General features: G+C 50.0%; 1 protein-coding gene across 3 annotated transcripts in view; it reads left to right on the top strand.

Annotated features, from left to right (window-relative positions):
* Positions 1 to 16,156, top strand: part of nicn1 (nicolin 1) — a 102,477-nt gene that overhangs the window by 33,950 nt on the left and 52,371 nt on the right. The window lies entirely within an intron of this gene.

Raw genomic sequence — 16,156 nt, 5'->3', positions numbered from 1 at the left:
GGCGCCGCTACCGCTTCCCCCAACGAGGTATACTACGAGCCCGGTGGTGGTGGCTACCCTCAAAATCTGGGGGCAATGGAGGCGGCATAAGGGGGAGGTGAGGGCTTCAGTGTGGTCCCCGATATGGGGGAACCACCGGTTTGTCCCAGGGAAAATGGACGGAGGGTTTCTGACCTGGCACAGAGCAGGTATTAGGTGGGTGAGGGACCTATTTGCAGATGGGAAGTTTGCGACCCTGGGGGAGTTGGAGGGGAGGTTTGCCCCCCCCCCCCCCCCCCCCCCCGGGGAACACCTTCAGATACATGCAGGTAAGGACGTTTGTCAGGTGGCAGGTGGCGGAGTTTCCACTGTTGCCGTCAAGAGGGGTTCAGGACAGGGTGCTCTTGGGGACGTGGGTTGGAGAGGGGAGGATCTCGGCAACCTATCAAGTGATGCAGGAGGGGGAGGAGGCCTCGGTAGAAGAGCTGAAAGGTAAGTGGGAGGAGGAGCTAGGAGAGGAGATCGACGAGGGAACGTGGGCGGATGCCCTGTGGATGCTTAATTCCTCCTCCCCTTGCGCAAGGCTCAGGTTAATTCAATTTAAGGTGCTGCATAGGGTGCACATGACTAGGGCAAGGCTGAGCCGGTTCTTTGGGAGAGAGGACAGGTGTGTCAGGTGTTCAGGGAGCCCAGAAAACCATACCCACATGTTCTGGTTGTGCCCTGCGCTGGAGGGTTGTTGGAGGGGCGTCGCGGAGACGCTGTCAAGGGTGATTGGTTCCAAGGTTGAGCCAGGCTGGGGGCTCGCAATATTTGGGGTAGCAGTGGAGCCGGGAGTGCAGGAGGCGAAAGAGGCCGGTATTCTGGCCTTTGCGTCCCTGGTAGCCCGGCGCAGGATTCTCCTACAGTGGAAGGATGCGAGGCCCACGGGCGTAGAATCCTGGGTTAACGATATGGCTGGGTTTATCAAACTGCAGAGGGTCAAATTTGCCTTAAGGGGGTAGGTGCAAGAGTTCTTCCGGCGGTGGCAACCGTTTCTAGACTTCCTGGCGGAGCATTAGGTGATGGTCAACAACAGCAGCAACCCCGGGGGGCGGGAGAGGGTTTGTTTGTTTTTTTTCTTTATTGGGCGTGTATATTTGCTTTCATGTTAATTATTTCTGTTAATTTATTATCTGTGTATAGGGGGGGTTACTGTTCTTATTTCTTTCTGTTCTTGCTGGTAAAAATTTGTGAAAACTTGAATAAAAATTATTTTTTTAAAAACATATTTCACTTAAGCCTCTGAACAGTGAAATAATGAAGTAGATTGGGGACAGACTCTAAGAAGCTGCTCAGAATAAATTAGAAGTTAAGACCCAGCAGCCCTACCTTTCTCCACTGAAAAAAAATCAAAGCAATCTATTAAAATTAAACAGCTGATACTGTTCAAATAGAACCAGATCACTTCTGTTATTGGCTGCTTGGTGTGCTGGCAAGTATCAAAAGCAGCATGGTTAAAATTGAGGGTTCAGTGTGAAACTGCATCTACAACTCCCTGTCCACAGCACAGTATTTCCAACAACAATCCTCGAGAAGGTGGGCACGCAGGGCCGTCGCAGCGCGAAGAGCTCTCGCCGGTGGCCGCCAGTCGCAGCGATTTCGGAGAAATCCCCGAGTTTCAACGCACCCCCCGACTATCGTCGGCCTTTGGGGCTGTCGCGAGCAGCCAGTGGGGCCGGTTTAAAAACCGGTGAAGAACCCCGCGCGGGTGTTGGGGCGGCGGGGGCTGAGGTCCTGGGCCCAGAGCAGCGGGGCAGAGCTAAGAGGAGGCAGGCCCGAGTCCAGGACACCATGTAAGTGCAGTGTCCCACAACGATGGCTCCCACCTAGGAGGAAGAAGGAAGGCTGGAACCTGGTCCCAGGGGAGGTCTGGATGAGTACAGAGGGGAAAGGAAGAGAGCTGGAAGATTTCAAGAAATTTAAAAAAGTTTGGTGAAGTTTTTTTTTCCTCCCCATTGTCTTAAAAAAAAAAAGAATAATTCAGATTGATGAAGGACAGAAGGGTGGAGGGAGCGAGAGGAGAAGAGAAAGAAAGTGAAAAACAATAAGCTGCTAAAGGATGCGAAAAGCAGCGTCGAAGAAAGGAGGAATCGCGGGGTCGCCGCTGAAGGAGAAGACGAATAAAAGTGGTGATAGGATGGCGGAAGCCGAACTGCAAAGCGGGGCCGCACTATTTACGGTGGAGAAGATGACCGAGGTGATGGCGGGGGAGCTGGAAAAACAGTTTGCGAGGCACATGGAGGCCTGGAAAAAGGAGACAGCGGCCGCATTGAAGTTACTGGTGGAGGAGGCAATCGCCCCGATAATTGCCCCGCTGAAGGTGGCGGTGGCAAAGGCATTGGCCGAGGTGAGAGAGCAGGGCGAGAAGATGAAAGAAGTGGAGGAAGCCATGTCACGACACAGCGACCAGGTCACCTCGATGGGAAATGAGTTGCGGAGGGTTGTGGAGATTAATAGAGGTCTCCGAGCAAAACTGGAAGACTTGGAAAACCGCTCAAGGCAGCATAATTTGAGAATTGTGGGCTCGCCCGAAGGGACAGAGGGCTCAAGGCCAACACAATACTTTGCTATGAAGTTGGCGGAGCTGATGGGGGAGGGTGAGAGCCCCTCCCAGTACGAGCTAGACCGAGCCCATCGGTCATTAAGGCCGAAGCCCAAAGTGAACGAGCCGCCAAGGGCAGTAATTATCTGCTTCCATAAGTTTTCCATGAAGGAGAAGGTGTTAAACTGGGCAAACCAGAAGCGGGAGATTCTATGGGATGGTGCTACGGTCCGGATCTACCAGGACTTGACGGTGGAGTTGGCAAAAAGACGAGCGGCGTTTGGGCGAGTGAAGGCAACGTTGTACAAGAAGGGGGTACGGTTTGGTATGGTGTACCCAGCGAGGTTGAGGGTAACGTATAACGGCGGCAAAGACTTTTATTTTGAGACAGCGGATGCGGCTGAGGCGTTCGTGAGGGCAGAAGGCTTGGGACAGACATGAAGAGCGGAGCTGGAAGAGAGACTGGACTGTGTTGAACAGCCTGAAAATGTATAAATGTTATAACTTTCTTTTTACGGATTTGTATTGTAATCTACTTCTCTTTGTATTGTTATAGAGTTTAAGTTAATGGTGGGTTGATGGGCGCTCTGTGTTGCGATGGCTAAATGTTATGTTAGTGAATTGTATGGGTTGGATTGTTGGGTTTGTTTTTTTTTCTCTGGCACTGGGTGGAAGGGGATGATATGTTTTGGCGGGGAGCCACCCGCACTAGCTAGCTAAAGTCAGTCAGCTAGTGAACGGAGGTGAGAGGAGAGGAGGGCTGCGGACATTGGAGCCTGGATAGCAGGCGTCAATGGGCCTACGAGGCGAGCGAGAGGGGGGGAGGAAGGGTTGGATGCTGGGGGATGTTGTTTCTGGGGGAAAGGTAGGGGGGGTTTTCGGGAGGGGGGGAAGGGGTTTGATGTTAACAATGGACGGGGCGGGTCAGGCTTATGGGGCAGGGCCCGGCGGTATGTTGATGGTGGATAAGAAAGGTTGGGGGGGGGGGGGCGGGCGGTGAGAGACCCCCAGTAAGGATAGTTACATGGAACGTGAGAAGGCTAGGAGGTCCGGTCAAGAGGTCAAGGGTGCTTGCGCATTTAAATGTCTGAAATTTGATTGTGGCCGGGGCGCTGGACAGGAGATTAGTGGCGCTGGTAAGTGTATACGGTCCCAACTGGGATGCTGCGGGATTTGCGAGGAAGGTGTTTGGAGCCATTCCTGACTTGGACACACACGAGCTGATTGTGGGGGGGAACTGGAACCTGGTGCAGGAGCCAAGATTGGACAGATCACGGCCACGCTCACTGATCCCATCAGGGGGGGCAAAGGCGCTAGCTGGGCTAACGGTGCAAATGGGAGGGGTGGACCCTTGGAGGTTCCTGCACCCAGGGGAACGGGAGTACTCGTATTTCTCAGCAGTCCATAGGGTATACTCGCGGATTGACTTTTTTGTGGTGGGAAAGGCTTTGCTGGCTGGAGTCAAGGGGTCGGAATACTCTGCAATTGCTGTGTCAGATCACGCGCCACATTGGGTGGTTATGGTGCTGGAGAAGGGGGTAGAGCAGAGGCCGGAGTGGAAACTGGATGTGGGGCTTTTGGGGAACCAAGTGTTCTGTGAAAAAATTGAAAAGGTAATTAAGGAATATGTAAGATTCAACTGTACGGGTGAGGTATCAGTGGCAGTCGTCTGAGAGGCTCTAAAGGCGGTAGTGAGGGGTGAGGTAATTTTGTTGAAGGCCAGGGTGGACAAAGAGGAGAGGTTGGAGTGGCAGAGGCTAATAGATGAGATGTTGGAGGCAGATAGGAGTTATGCGGGGATGGGGACCCAGCGATGCTGGGAAAGAGGAAGGAACTACAGGCGTGCTTCGACCGACTATCCCCCAGGAAGGCGGTGCGTCAACTGAGGTGAGCGAGGGGTGCAGTTTATGAACATGGAGACAAGGCGTATGTTAGCAGGTCAGCTCCGGAGGGAGGCAGCAGCAAGGGAAATTCTTCAGGCAAGGGATAGGGCCGGGAAGTTGGTGGTGGCTCCGGAGCTGATTAACAAGGTTTTTGAGGAATTCTACGGGAGGTTGTACAGGTCAGAACCACCCTGGGGGGACCGTGAGATGCTGAAATTTCTGGATGGGTTGGAGTACCCGAGGCTAGGGGAGGGAGACAAGGCTACATTAGAAGGAGCAATACTGGAGCAGGAGATAAAGACGCGATTGGGAGGATGCAGTCGGGGAAGGTGGCAGGGCCGGATGGGTTTCCGGTGGAATATTACAAAGTAATTTGAGGATAAGTTGGCACCCCTGATGGTAGGGATGTTTGAAGAGGCGATAGGGAAGGGAGTGCTGCCGCAAACCTTGGGACAGGCATCAATTTCACTGTTGCTTAAAAAGGATAAGGATCCAACGGAGTGTGGGTCGTATAGGTCCATTTCACTTCTTAATGTGGACGCAAAGGTATTGGCAAAGGTACTGGCGGGTAGGCTGGAGGGGTGCCTCCCTAAGATGATAGGTGAGGATGAGACAGGGTTTTTGAAAGGGAGGCAGCTGTTTTCGAATATTAGGAGGGTCTTGAACGTCGTTATGGCATCGGCGGAAGGGAAGGAAACAGAGGTGGTGGTGGCGGTGGCACTGGATGGCGAGAAAGTGTTTGATTGGTCGGGTGGAATGGGGGTACCTGATGGCAGTGCTGGAACGGTTTGGGATTGGACCAAGATTTGTGAACTGGGTAAAGTTATATAAGGAGGCGAAAGCAAGTGTACGCACGAACAATATCAGTTTGAGATACTTCTCTCTCCACCGCGGGAGGAGGGAGGGATGTCGTATGTCCCCTCTGCTGTTTGCGCTTGCGATTGAGCCGTTGGCCATCACATTAAGAAGTTCGGGAGCATGGAAAGGAATAGTATGGGGGGATAGAGCATAGGGTGTCCTTGTATGCTGACGACTTGCTGCTGTATGTGTCGGAGCCGGGTGCGTCGATAGGAGGAATATTGGAGTTGCTGCAGGTATTTGGGTCTTTCTCTGGGTACAAGCTGGACTTGGACAAGAGTGAGTATTTTGTGGTGTCTCAACCGGGGTGGGGGCAGGGGCAGGGGTGGTGGGGCTGCCATTGCGTAGAGCAGGGACTCACTTTAGGTATTTGGGGGCGAAGGTTTCCCGGGAGTGGGGAAGGCTTCGTAGATACAACATCACTAGTTTGGTGGGGAGAGTGAAAGCCGACCTGGCAAGGTGGGATGGTCTCCCTCTGTCACTGGCGGGTCGGGTGCAGGCGGTTAAAATGAATGTGTTGCCGCAATTTCTGTTTATTTTTCAATGCCTGCCGATTTTCCTGTCAAAGTCTTTTTTCAGGGAGATTGAGGGGAGGATTACCTCATTTATATGGGGAGGGAAGGTGACCAGAGTGACGAAGGTGCTGCTACAGAGGGGAAGGCAGGCAGGGGGTTTCGGTCTCCCGAACCTGATGTACTACTACTGGGTGGCGAATGTGGAGAAGGTGCGGAGCTGAGTCAGAGGGGTTGATTCCCAGTGGGTCAGAATGGAGGAGAGTTTGTGCAGGGAGTCGGGGCTGAAGGCAGTAGCAACGGCCCCGCTCCCGATAGCTCCGGGGAAATACTCAGGGAGTCCGGTAGTATAGCTTTATTGAAAATCTGGAGGCAGTTTCGCCAACACATCAGGTTGGGGGCAGGGTCGAGGGAAATGCCGATCCGGGAGAACCACAGATTTGAGCCAGAGAGGTGGGACGGAAGCTTTCAGAAATGGGAAGAGAAGGGGATTAAGACTCTAAAAGATTTGTTTCCTCGGGGTCGATTTGCAGGTTGAGGGAGCTGGAAGCGAAGTATGGGATGGAGCAGGGAGAAGTGTTTAGATATATGCAGGTTTGGGACTTTGCCAGGAAGGAGATACAGAGCTTCCCGGAGGAACCGGCCTCCACGTTGTTGGAGGAGGTGCTGGCGGCAAGTGAACTGGAGAAGGGGACAGTGTCAGCGGTATACGGAGCTATGTTGGAAAAGGATAAGGTACCACTGGAGGGGATCAAAGCGAAGTGGGAGGAAGAATTGGGAGAGGTTATAGAGGAGGGGGTCTGGTGTGACGTGCTCCGGAGAGTGAATGCCTCCACCTCTTGTGCGAGGTTGGGGCTGATACAGCTGAAGGTAGTGTACAGGGCACACCTCACGAGGGCAAGGATGAGCCGATTCTTTGAAGGGGTAGAAGATGTATGTGAACGTTGCGGGGGGGGGCCCCGCTAATCACGTTCATATGTTTTGGTCCTCTTCAAAGCTTGGGGAGTACTGGAAGGAGGTGTTTAGGGTAATTTCCAAGGTGGTGCATGTGAAGCTGGACCCAGGTCCCCGGGAGGCCATATTCGGGGTGTCGGATCAGCCAGGATTGGAAACGGGTGCGGAGGCAGATATCGTAGCCTTCGCCTCGTTGATCGCCCGAAGGCAGATCCTGCTGGGATGGAGAGCGGCCTCCCCACCCTGTGTCCTGGCGTAGCGGGGGGACCTGTTGGAATACTTGACCCTTGAGAAAGTTAAGTTCGAACTGAGGGGAAGCGCGGAGGGATTCTACAAGTCATGGGCACTATCTATTATGCACTTTCAAAAACTGGATAACATCGAACATTAGTTGGGGGGGGGGGGGGGGGGAGGGGGGGGGGGGGGGAGGGGGCTATGTATGTTGAAGATGGCTATGGGTAATCCCTGATTCCTTTTTTTTTCTTTGTCATTTGTTTATGTTAACATGCGGGCTGATGTCTGGGCATGGTGGGAGGATGGGATCGTTGTTACTGTTATGGGGTTTGAGATATTTGTTGTTGGTTATTGATTGTTGTTGGGTGTAAATTCGGGAGAAAAATTGTGAAAAAGGAGAATAAAAAATTTTTTTTTTAAAATCCTCGAGAAAGATACTTGCTATCACGGCTCGCGACAAAACATTGGAGATAACGGGGGGAATTTACCAACTGTTCACGCCGGTGGAACATTCCAGTCTCACCAACGGCACACGGGTTTCCCTGCGGCGAGGGATGCAGTCAACGGGAAAACAGCGGGACCAGAAAATCCAGCTGGTCCATCGCCACCACCGCCGAAAAACACGCAGCAGGTTGCTCAGTAAATCTCACCCAACATCTCACTGAAGAGCTCCCAAGATCAAATTTGGACCATGGTAACCAGTATTGTTCACTACCTGTAAAAAGATCAAGAGAATAGAAAGACCATTTACAATGCAACGAAGATTACACTCTAGAATTTAGAAGCTCAGAGTCTGATTTGTTTTCATGGGTATACACATTCTGGAAATAACTTCATTTGGGGCTGGTTTAGCACAGGGCTAAATAGCTGGCTTTTAAAGCAGACCAAGGCCAGCAGCGCGGGTTCAATTCCCGTACCAGCCTTCCCGAACAGGCGCTGGAATGTGGCAACTGGGGGCTTTTCACAGTAACTTCATTTGAAGCCTACTTGTGACAATAAGCGATTTTCATTTCATTTTTCATTTCATTCAAATACTTGATGTGTGAATAATCTGCCAAACTGTAAAAGTATGAAACCATAGGTAACAGCCCAAAGATGTGCAGATTAGGTTGGAGTGGTCATGCTAAATTGCCCGTTAGTGTTGAAAGATATGCAGGTTAGTTGGGGTTAAGGGGATTGGCTGGGAGAGTGGGCCCAGCTGGGTACTCTTTCGGAGAGTCGGTGCAGACTTTATGGGCTGAATGGCCTCCTTCTTCATTGTAGGGATTCTATGATTTTACAAATTAAATATCAGAATTTTAATCCAATCAAGGTACAGGATGGAACATCTGCATTGCCCAGTGTCATTTGAAGCACTTGGAGGAGAGTCATAATATGGGGAAGATGCAAACTGAAGCTTCTTTCCATTAGTTCAACAATATCTATTAGCCTCAGTTTCAGAACATTAGTTTAACATTTACTACTACATCAGCTATTCTTCTGGTCTGGAGTGTGATTACCAGTTTAATACCAAACTTGCAAAGATTATCTTTTGTTTGTATGCAAGCAATTATGTGTGTTTTGAATAGAATTCATAACTCAGAGATTGAATGTTTATGTTGGATTTGTACATTAGTGATTAGTACTATCTCACAGCGCCAGGGACCCAGGTTCAAATCCGACCTCAGGTGACTGTGTGGCGTTTGCACATTCTCCCCGAAGGTGCATGGGTTTCCTCCAGGTGCTCCAATTTCCTCCCAGAGTCCAAAGATGTGCAGGTTAGGTGAATTAGTCATGCTGAATTGTCCTGTAGGCTGAGGTTGCAGGAATAGGGCGGAGGATTGGGCCTAGTCAGGGTGGTCTTTCGAAGAGTCGGTGCAGAGGCCAGATGGCCTCCTTCTGCACTGTAGGAATTCTACAATTCAACAAACCTGGCTGAACTCAGAGTGTTGTGCTGTATGTATCTTATATATCACTTCCGAAAGTCTTTGGTACTATACTAAATATAGAATTGTTATAAGACAGAAGGAGGCCATTCAGCCTGTCATGTCTGTGCCAGCCTTCTACGAGTGACACTCACCTAGTCCCACTCTCCTGTCTTCTTCTCATAACATTGCAGATGTTTTCTTTTTTTTTAAACATCGGTTTATTGGAATTTTTCCATTTTTACAGAAATTCATAGAAAAAAGCAAAGAGACAGCGACAGGTGTCAATGTACAACAGGTACATCCTAAAACAACAGTCATTACAGTGTTAGGAACAACAAGATCTCTAAAGATGTGCAGTTTAGTTGGATTGGCCATGCTAAATTTCCCCTTTGTGACCAAAGGTTAGGTGGGGTTACGCGATAGGGCGAGACAATGGGCCTAGGTTATAGTGGTTCTTTCGAAGGGTCAATGCAGACGCAATGGGCTGAATGGCCTTCTGTATGAATTCTGTGAAGATAGGATAAATCAGCGACAAAGTCCCCAACAAGTTCCCTCCCAAGGATAAATGACTCGTCTGCACCCAACAGGATACAGGTAACAATTTAGACCTACATCACACCCATAGACTAAAAACAGAATGACAGAGGAAGAAAACAATACACAGAACCCCAGTACTGAGGGAAAATAGGCTAACCCTTACAGAACAATTTGAACCCTTTGCCAGACCAGAAGGGGAAACCATCCTCCACACTCAAGGTGGAAAAAGACGACAGATTGAAAAAGAGGACCGGACACAACCAGACCCATGTCATCCATCCAGGGTCTCATATAAAATAAATAAAAAGAGAATAAGAACAAGAGTGAAAAAGCAAGCCCCCACAACATCAACTCCCAATTCCTGGTTCAAGGACAAAACAGATAATCAAAGCACCAGTACCAACACGGCCCCCAAAAAGCCAACAAGCAACCATGGGATCAACACTCAAGAGGAATATTGCCTGGTCCCAGGCAAAAAGACAGGGAGGAAACCCACACCAAGACAGGAGGGCCATCAGAGCGGTCTCCAAATTGGAAGGTGCCCTGGGAGGGAGGGCCGTGCCCCAACCCCCATTCCCTGGAATTGCGGGACCCCCAACCACCGATACCATTACAAAAAGAAAGGATTCGACCATAACAGGAACAGACCCAGAGGTTGGAAGGCCACCCCAACCCTCAGAGAAAGGATTAAATGTGCCGCTTGGAATTTGAGTTGTCCGCCCTCCAGATCAAGATTCCCTAAACATGGCAGCCGGTTTCCAAACTCGGCTGGGAACATCTCCAGTTCCCTCACCAGGGCTCCTCACCAGTTGCCCCTCATCCTCATCCAAACCATACAGATGGATAATGGACCATGCAACAGGGCCTTAACTGCAGAGAGGTGTGCTTCCACCAAAGACAATGCTATCTCTGTCACAAGAACCTCCTTCACGCGCTGCCATTGCCTCCATAAATACACCTCACAACTCCTGAAACTGAGCTTTGACGTCCCACACCGCGGAGTCATTCAGACGGACCAACTTCATCGCTTAGCCACCATCCACCAGATAACACTGTACCATCAGGAAGGGCATCGCCCCAGAAATAGCTGCGCCACCAAAGACGGGGATCCACCCCAACTCCTTCCAGCTGTCACAAATCAACCTTTTATTTTGATTCAATAAAGCTGAAACATTGACCAAAAGCCTTTGGTACGTTTGTATTGCAGACCAAGAAAAGACAAAGAAAAGATGCACACACGGATAAAGATTGAAAGATGAGCAGAGCCGGAGCTTGCAGGTCACGTCATTCCCGTGCTTGCGTCACATCATTTTTTCTCTTCTGATAATTATCCAGTTTCTTTTTGAAAGCAACACTTGAATCTGCCTCCACCACACTCTCAGGCAGTGCATCCCAGATCCTAACCACTTGATGCATAAAAAGTTTTTTACTCATGGTTCTTTTGCTAATTATCTTAAATTAGTGTCCTCTAGTTCAGTTTCTCCATATCTACTCTGTCCAGACCCCTCAACATTTTTAACATCTCTCTCAAGTCTCCTCTTAATCATCTTTTCCCCAAGGAGAACAATCCCAACTTAATCAATCTATCCACATAACTGAAGTTCTTCCCCTAGAACCATTCTCATGAATCTTTTCTACACTCTCTAATGCCTTCACAATCTCCCTAAAGCTTAGTGCCCAGAACTGGACAGAAACCTCGTTGAGATATTTCATACAGGTACAGAATATAATCGCTTCTTTGCTTTTGTACAATATGTTCCAATTTATAAAGCCCATTATCCTGCATGCTTTATGAACCATTTTCTCAATCTGCCCTGTCTATTTAATCATTTGTGTACATACACCCCCAGGTCCCTCTGCTCCTGCGCCACCTTAAAATTATACCCTTTATATTATATTGCCTCTTTGTTCCTCCTACCAAAATGTGTCCCCTCACACTTCTCTGCATTAAATTTCAGCTGTCACTTGTCCAGCCATTCCATCAACCTGCCTATGTCAAAGAATCATAGAATCCCAGCAGTGCAGAAAGAGACCATTTGGCCCATCTGCACCAAACCTCCGAAAGATCACCCTAATCTAGGCCCACTTCCCCTCCCCACCCCATCCCAGTAATTTCCACCTAACCTTTGGACACTAAAAGGCAATTTAGTATGGCCAATCTACCTAACCTGCTCATCTTTGGACACTAGGGCAGCTTAACATGGCCAATTCACCTAACTTACACATCTTTGGACTGTGGGAGGAAGCCGGAGCACTCGGAGGAGACACATACAGACACGGGGAGAAAGTGCAAACTCCACATAGACAGCTCCCAAAGTCGGAATCAAATCCGGGTCCTGGGCGCTGTGAGGCAACAGTGCTCGCCACTGTGCCGTCCTATCGAAGTTTATCACTACCATCCTCAGTTCTCAATTTTTCATCATCCAAAAATTTTGAAGTTGTGCCGTGCACATTCAAGTCTAGGTAATTATGTACTTTAAAAAATATATTTTTATTCAAGTTTTTGATATTTTAACATTTTAACACACAGCATAGCAAAGAAAATTCAACACAAGTCCCCCCCCCAGTAACCTGAACCAAATACCCCACTTTGCACCCCCTTAACAGCTGACAGTAACCAGCTCCTTGAAATGGAATTCAAACAAACTCCGTCTCTTGTGGAACCCCACACCCACATCCCCCTCAAAGCAAATTTCACCTTTTCCAGACACAAAAACTCCCCAGCCATACCGAGGCACAGGGTGCGTAACTGACCTCCACCCCAACAGGACCCGCCTGTGAGCGATCAGCGAGGTGAAGGCTGAAACATCTGCCCGCTCCCGTCTGCAGCTCCAACATCCCAAAGATGGCCCCCAGGGGACTGGGCTCCAAATCCACGTGCAAGACCGCCGACATGGAGCTGAAGAACGGCCACCAAAATTTCTCTAACTTCGGCAGCTTCAGAACATATGTGCGTGATTGGCCGGACCCTTCCCACACCGCTCACAAGTATCCGCCACGCCTTCATTCAACTGGCTCATCCTCGGTTTCGTCAGGTGCGCGCTATGTTCTATCTTTAGCTGTATCAACTCCAGCCTCGCACATGAGGTTGAGGCATTCACCCTCCCTGTAGCACCTCCCACCACAACACTCCTCCAGCGCCATTCCAGCTCCTCCTTCTACTTGGCCTTAACCCATTGCAGAGATACCATATCCCCCTCAAAAACGTACCGCCAGTACCCCCTCCAACAACGAGGAGGGCGGTGCCATCGGAAAAGTCGGAAGGACTTTTTTTGCGAAGTCCGGCACCTGCATATGCCTGTAAATCTTCACCCGCAGGATCTCAAGCTTTTCCCCCAATTCCTCCAAATCACAACCGTCCTTCTAGAAATAGGTCCTTCTTTTCCATCTCCCCTCACTCGTCCCATCCCCAAAACGTAACCTCCATTCTCCCTGGCTCAATCTCATGGTTCTCTCAGATCGGCATCAACGTCGAATCTGCCCCTAACCTAAAGTGCTGCCGAAATTGCCTCCATATTTTTAACATGGCCACCAATACTGGAATCCCCAAATATTTCCCCGAGGCAAATGGGAGCGGCGCCGTTGTCAGCGCCCGCAACTACGATCCCTTACAAGAGCCTGCCTCCAGCTTCACCCACTTAAACCTGAACTCACTTCCTCTTGGGAGCTCTACCCTCTCCTTCAGTCCCTCAATGCTGGCAAATCCCTCTTCCCAATTCAGATCCCTCACCTTAACCAGCCCTACTTCTCTCCACTTCCTGTACATACCATCTAACCCCACCTGGCTTGAAACTGTGATTTTTGCACAGCAGCGCCAGCAGCGGCATCCCTTCTATCCTGAAATGCCTCCTCAGCTGGTTCCAGACTTTACTGTGGAGAGCACCACAGGGCTCTCCGAGTGTCTCCTTGGCGCTATTGGCAAAGCCGCCGTCACCATAGCCCTCAAGCTGCATCCCGACACGATTCTTCCTTCATCCTAACCCATTCTGCCCCCTCTCCTTCCCACCACTGCCTCACCTTCCCCACGTTCACTGCCCAGTAATAGTGTAGCAGGTTGAGACCACGCCAACCCTTCCTTTTGCCTCTGTCCGTAACAGGGGCCTGTTAACCCTTGACACCTTCCCTGTCCATACAGAGTCTGAGATAATCATATCCAGTTTTTGGAAGAAGGTCTTTGATAAAAAGATCGGAAGTGTCTGGAATATGAACACGAACCCCGGCAGAAGTTCATCTTCACCATTTGGACCCTCCCTGCCAGAGTCAGGTGCAATGTGTCCCACCTCTTCAGATCCTCCCTAACTTCCTCCACCAGCTTTGTTAGATTCCATTTATGTAGCATTATCCATTCCCTCGCCACCTGAATCCCCAGGTATCTAAACCTCTCTCTGGCCACCTTGAATGGCAAAGCCCCTAGGTTGGCTCATTGACCCAGCTCGTTCACCGGGAAACTTCACTTTTCCCTACATTTAGTTTATATCCCGAGCATACCCCAAACTTCTCCAACAGGCCCATGATTCTCTCCATCCACTCCAACGGGTCCGGTACATACAATAGTAGGTTGTCCGTGTATAGCGACATCCGGTGTTCCCTTCCTCCCCTCGTAATCCCTCGCAACTCTGTCGACCCCCTAAGCCATTGCCAGAGGCTCTATCGCTAGCACAAACAACAGTGGTGACAGCGGGCACCCTTGCCTTGTTCTCCTGTGCAGTTCAAAGTTTTGTGAGCCCATGTCATTGGTCCGCACACTAGTCTTCGGTGCCACGTATAACAGGCCACAAACTTCGGCCCAAACCCGAAACTTCTCAGGACCAAAAACAGGTACCGCCACTCCACCCAGTCAAATGCCTTCTCCATGTTCATGAACACCATTATCTGAGCTCTTGACGAGGTCATGACCACATTTAATACCCTTCTTATATTACTGGAAAGCTGCCTGCCCTTTACAAAACCTATCTGGTCCTCTGCAACCATCCCCGGGACACATCCATACAGCCTTCCCGCCATCAACTTAGTCAGCACGTTCACTCCCGTATTTAACAGCGATTATGGGCCTATTCGACCCATATTCCAACGGGTCATTCCCCTTCTTTGGTATTAATGTGATCGTTACCTGTATCATCGTCTCCAGTAGCTCCCCCTGTTCAAATGCCTCATTAAATGCCCCCAAGAGATGTGGCGCCAGGTCCATCGCAAATTCCTTAAAAATGCCACCGGGTAACCACCGGGCCCCGGGCTTTCCCGACTTCATACCCCTTATGCTGTCCAATACCTCCCTCAGCCCCAAGGGCTCCTCTAGCGCCTGCCTCTTCTCTTTCTCCTATTGTGGAAACTCCACTTCGTCTAAAATCCATCCCATGTACCCCTCGTCACCCTCCCTGTGTCCGCCCTGTACAGCTCCTTATAATAATCCCTAAATGCCTTGTTTATCTTCCCCAGCTCCGACACCACATTCCCTGCCCCAATCCATATCTTCAATATTTCCCTTTGTAGCTAATGCACTAACATTCGACTCACCTTCTCCCCCTATTCGCACTGCACCCCTCCTTGCCCTACGCAGTTGCCCTACTGCCCTCCCCATCATCAACCTATCGAATTGCCCCTGCAATTTTTTCCTCCTCGCCAATCCCTCAGTGGTAGGCGCCCTTGAATACTCCCTATCTCCCTCAACTATCTTGTTCGTTAGCCGTTCATATTTCTTCCACCCATGTGCCTTGAACGAGATAATCTCCCCTCCGGTTAATCGCTTTTAGTGCTTCCCAAATGTGGCCGCTGACACCTCTCCATTTTGGTTCAATTCTATATAATCTTTAATCACAGCTTGCACTTTATTGCAAAGCCCTCTATCTACCAACAACCCTGAATCAAGCCTCGACCCCAGCCTCTGCTTCCGTCCAGGTCTAAGTAAATCTCCAGCCAAGTCCAGGATCGCTGCCACCAGGTGCTCCGGATTCCTCCCACAAGTCCTGAAAGATGTGCTTGTTAGGTGAATTGGACATTCTGAATTCTTCCTCTGTGTACCCAAACAGGCGCCCGTGTGTGGCGACTAGGGAATTTTCAAAGTAACTTCATTGCAGTGTTAACATAAGCCTACTTGTGACACTCGTAAAAATTATTATTACAGCTGATTTTGGGTAAAAAGCGCTCTTTTCTACGCCTTCAAGCAGGAGCTGTCCTATGTGCAACCGCTCACACCGTGGCTGCCACCAGAAGTCCCTTCTACAACATTTTAGAAAACTGCTGAAATGCCTTGTTCACCTGCTCTGGTGCCAGCGCCAACATTGCCCCATCCCAAACCTGAACAATCTTTCTCGCAGCCCCCTGCCAGCTGAGCTGACCTGCCAGCAAGTGACTGGCATTTTCCTCAATCTTGCACACAGGCCCCTTCACCCGCCTCAACTGCCGAACCTCCTTTTCTGTGGACAGAAGGTCAAACCTTGTCTATAATTCCTTTCTCCTCGCCAGAAGATCTGGAGTGAGATCTTCTGCTTACTTTCCATCCATCTCCATAATGTCCTCTACCAGCCACTACCACTCCTCCCTTGCCTTCCTGTCCCTGTCCACCTGAGCCTTAAATGAGATATTACCACCTTCAACGCTTCCACTGACGGCAATACCTCCCCATTCCTATTAAACCCCTCATAATCCTCAATCACCTTTCCCATCTTTGCACAAAAATTCAGGTCTGCCAACAGCCCCACATCCAATCTC

The sequence above is a fragment of the Scyliorhinus canicula genome, chromosome 11, assembly GCF_902713615.1.
Source record: "Scyliorhinus canicula chromosome 11, sScyCan1.1, whole genome shotgun sequence".
Classification (NCBI taxonomy): Eukaryota; Metazoa; Chordata; class Chondrichthyes; order Carcharhiniformes; family Scyliorhinidae; genus Scyliorhinus; species Scyliorhinus canicula.
Note: the sequence above shows the minus strand (reverse complement) of the source record. Positions and strands in the feature narration are given on the sequence as shown.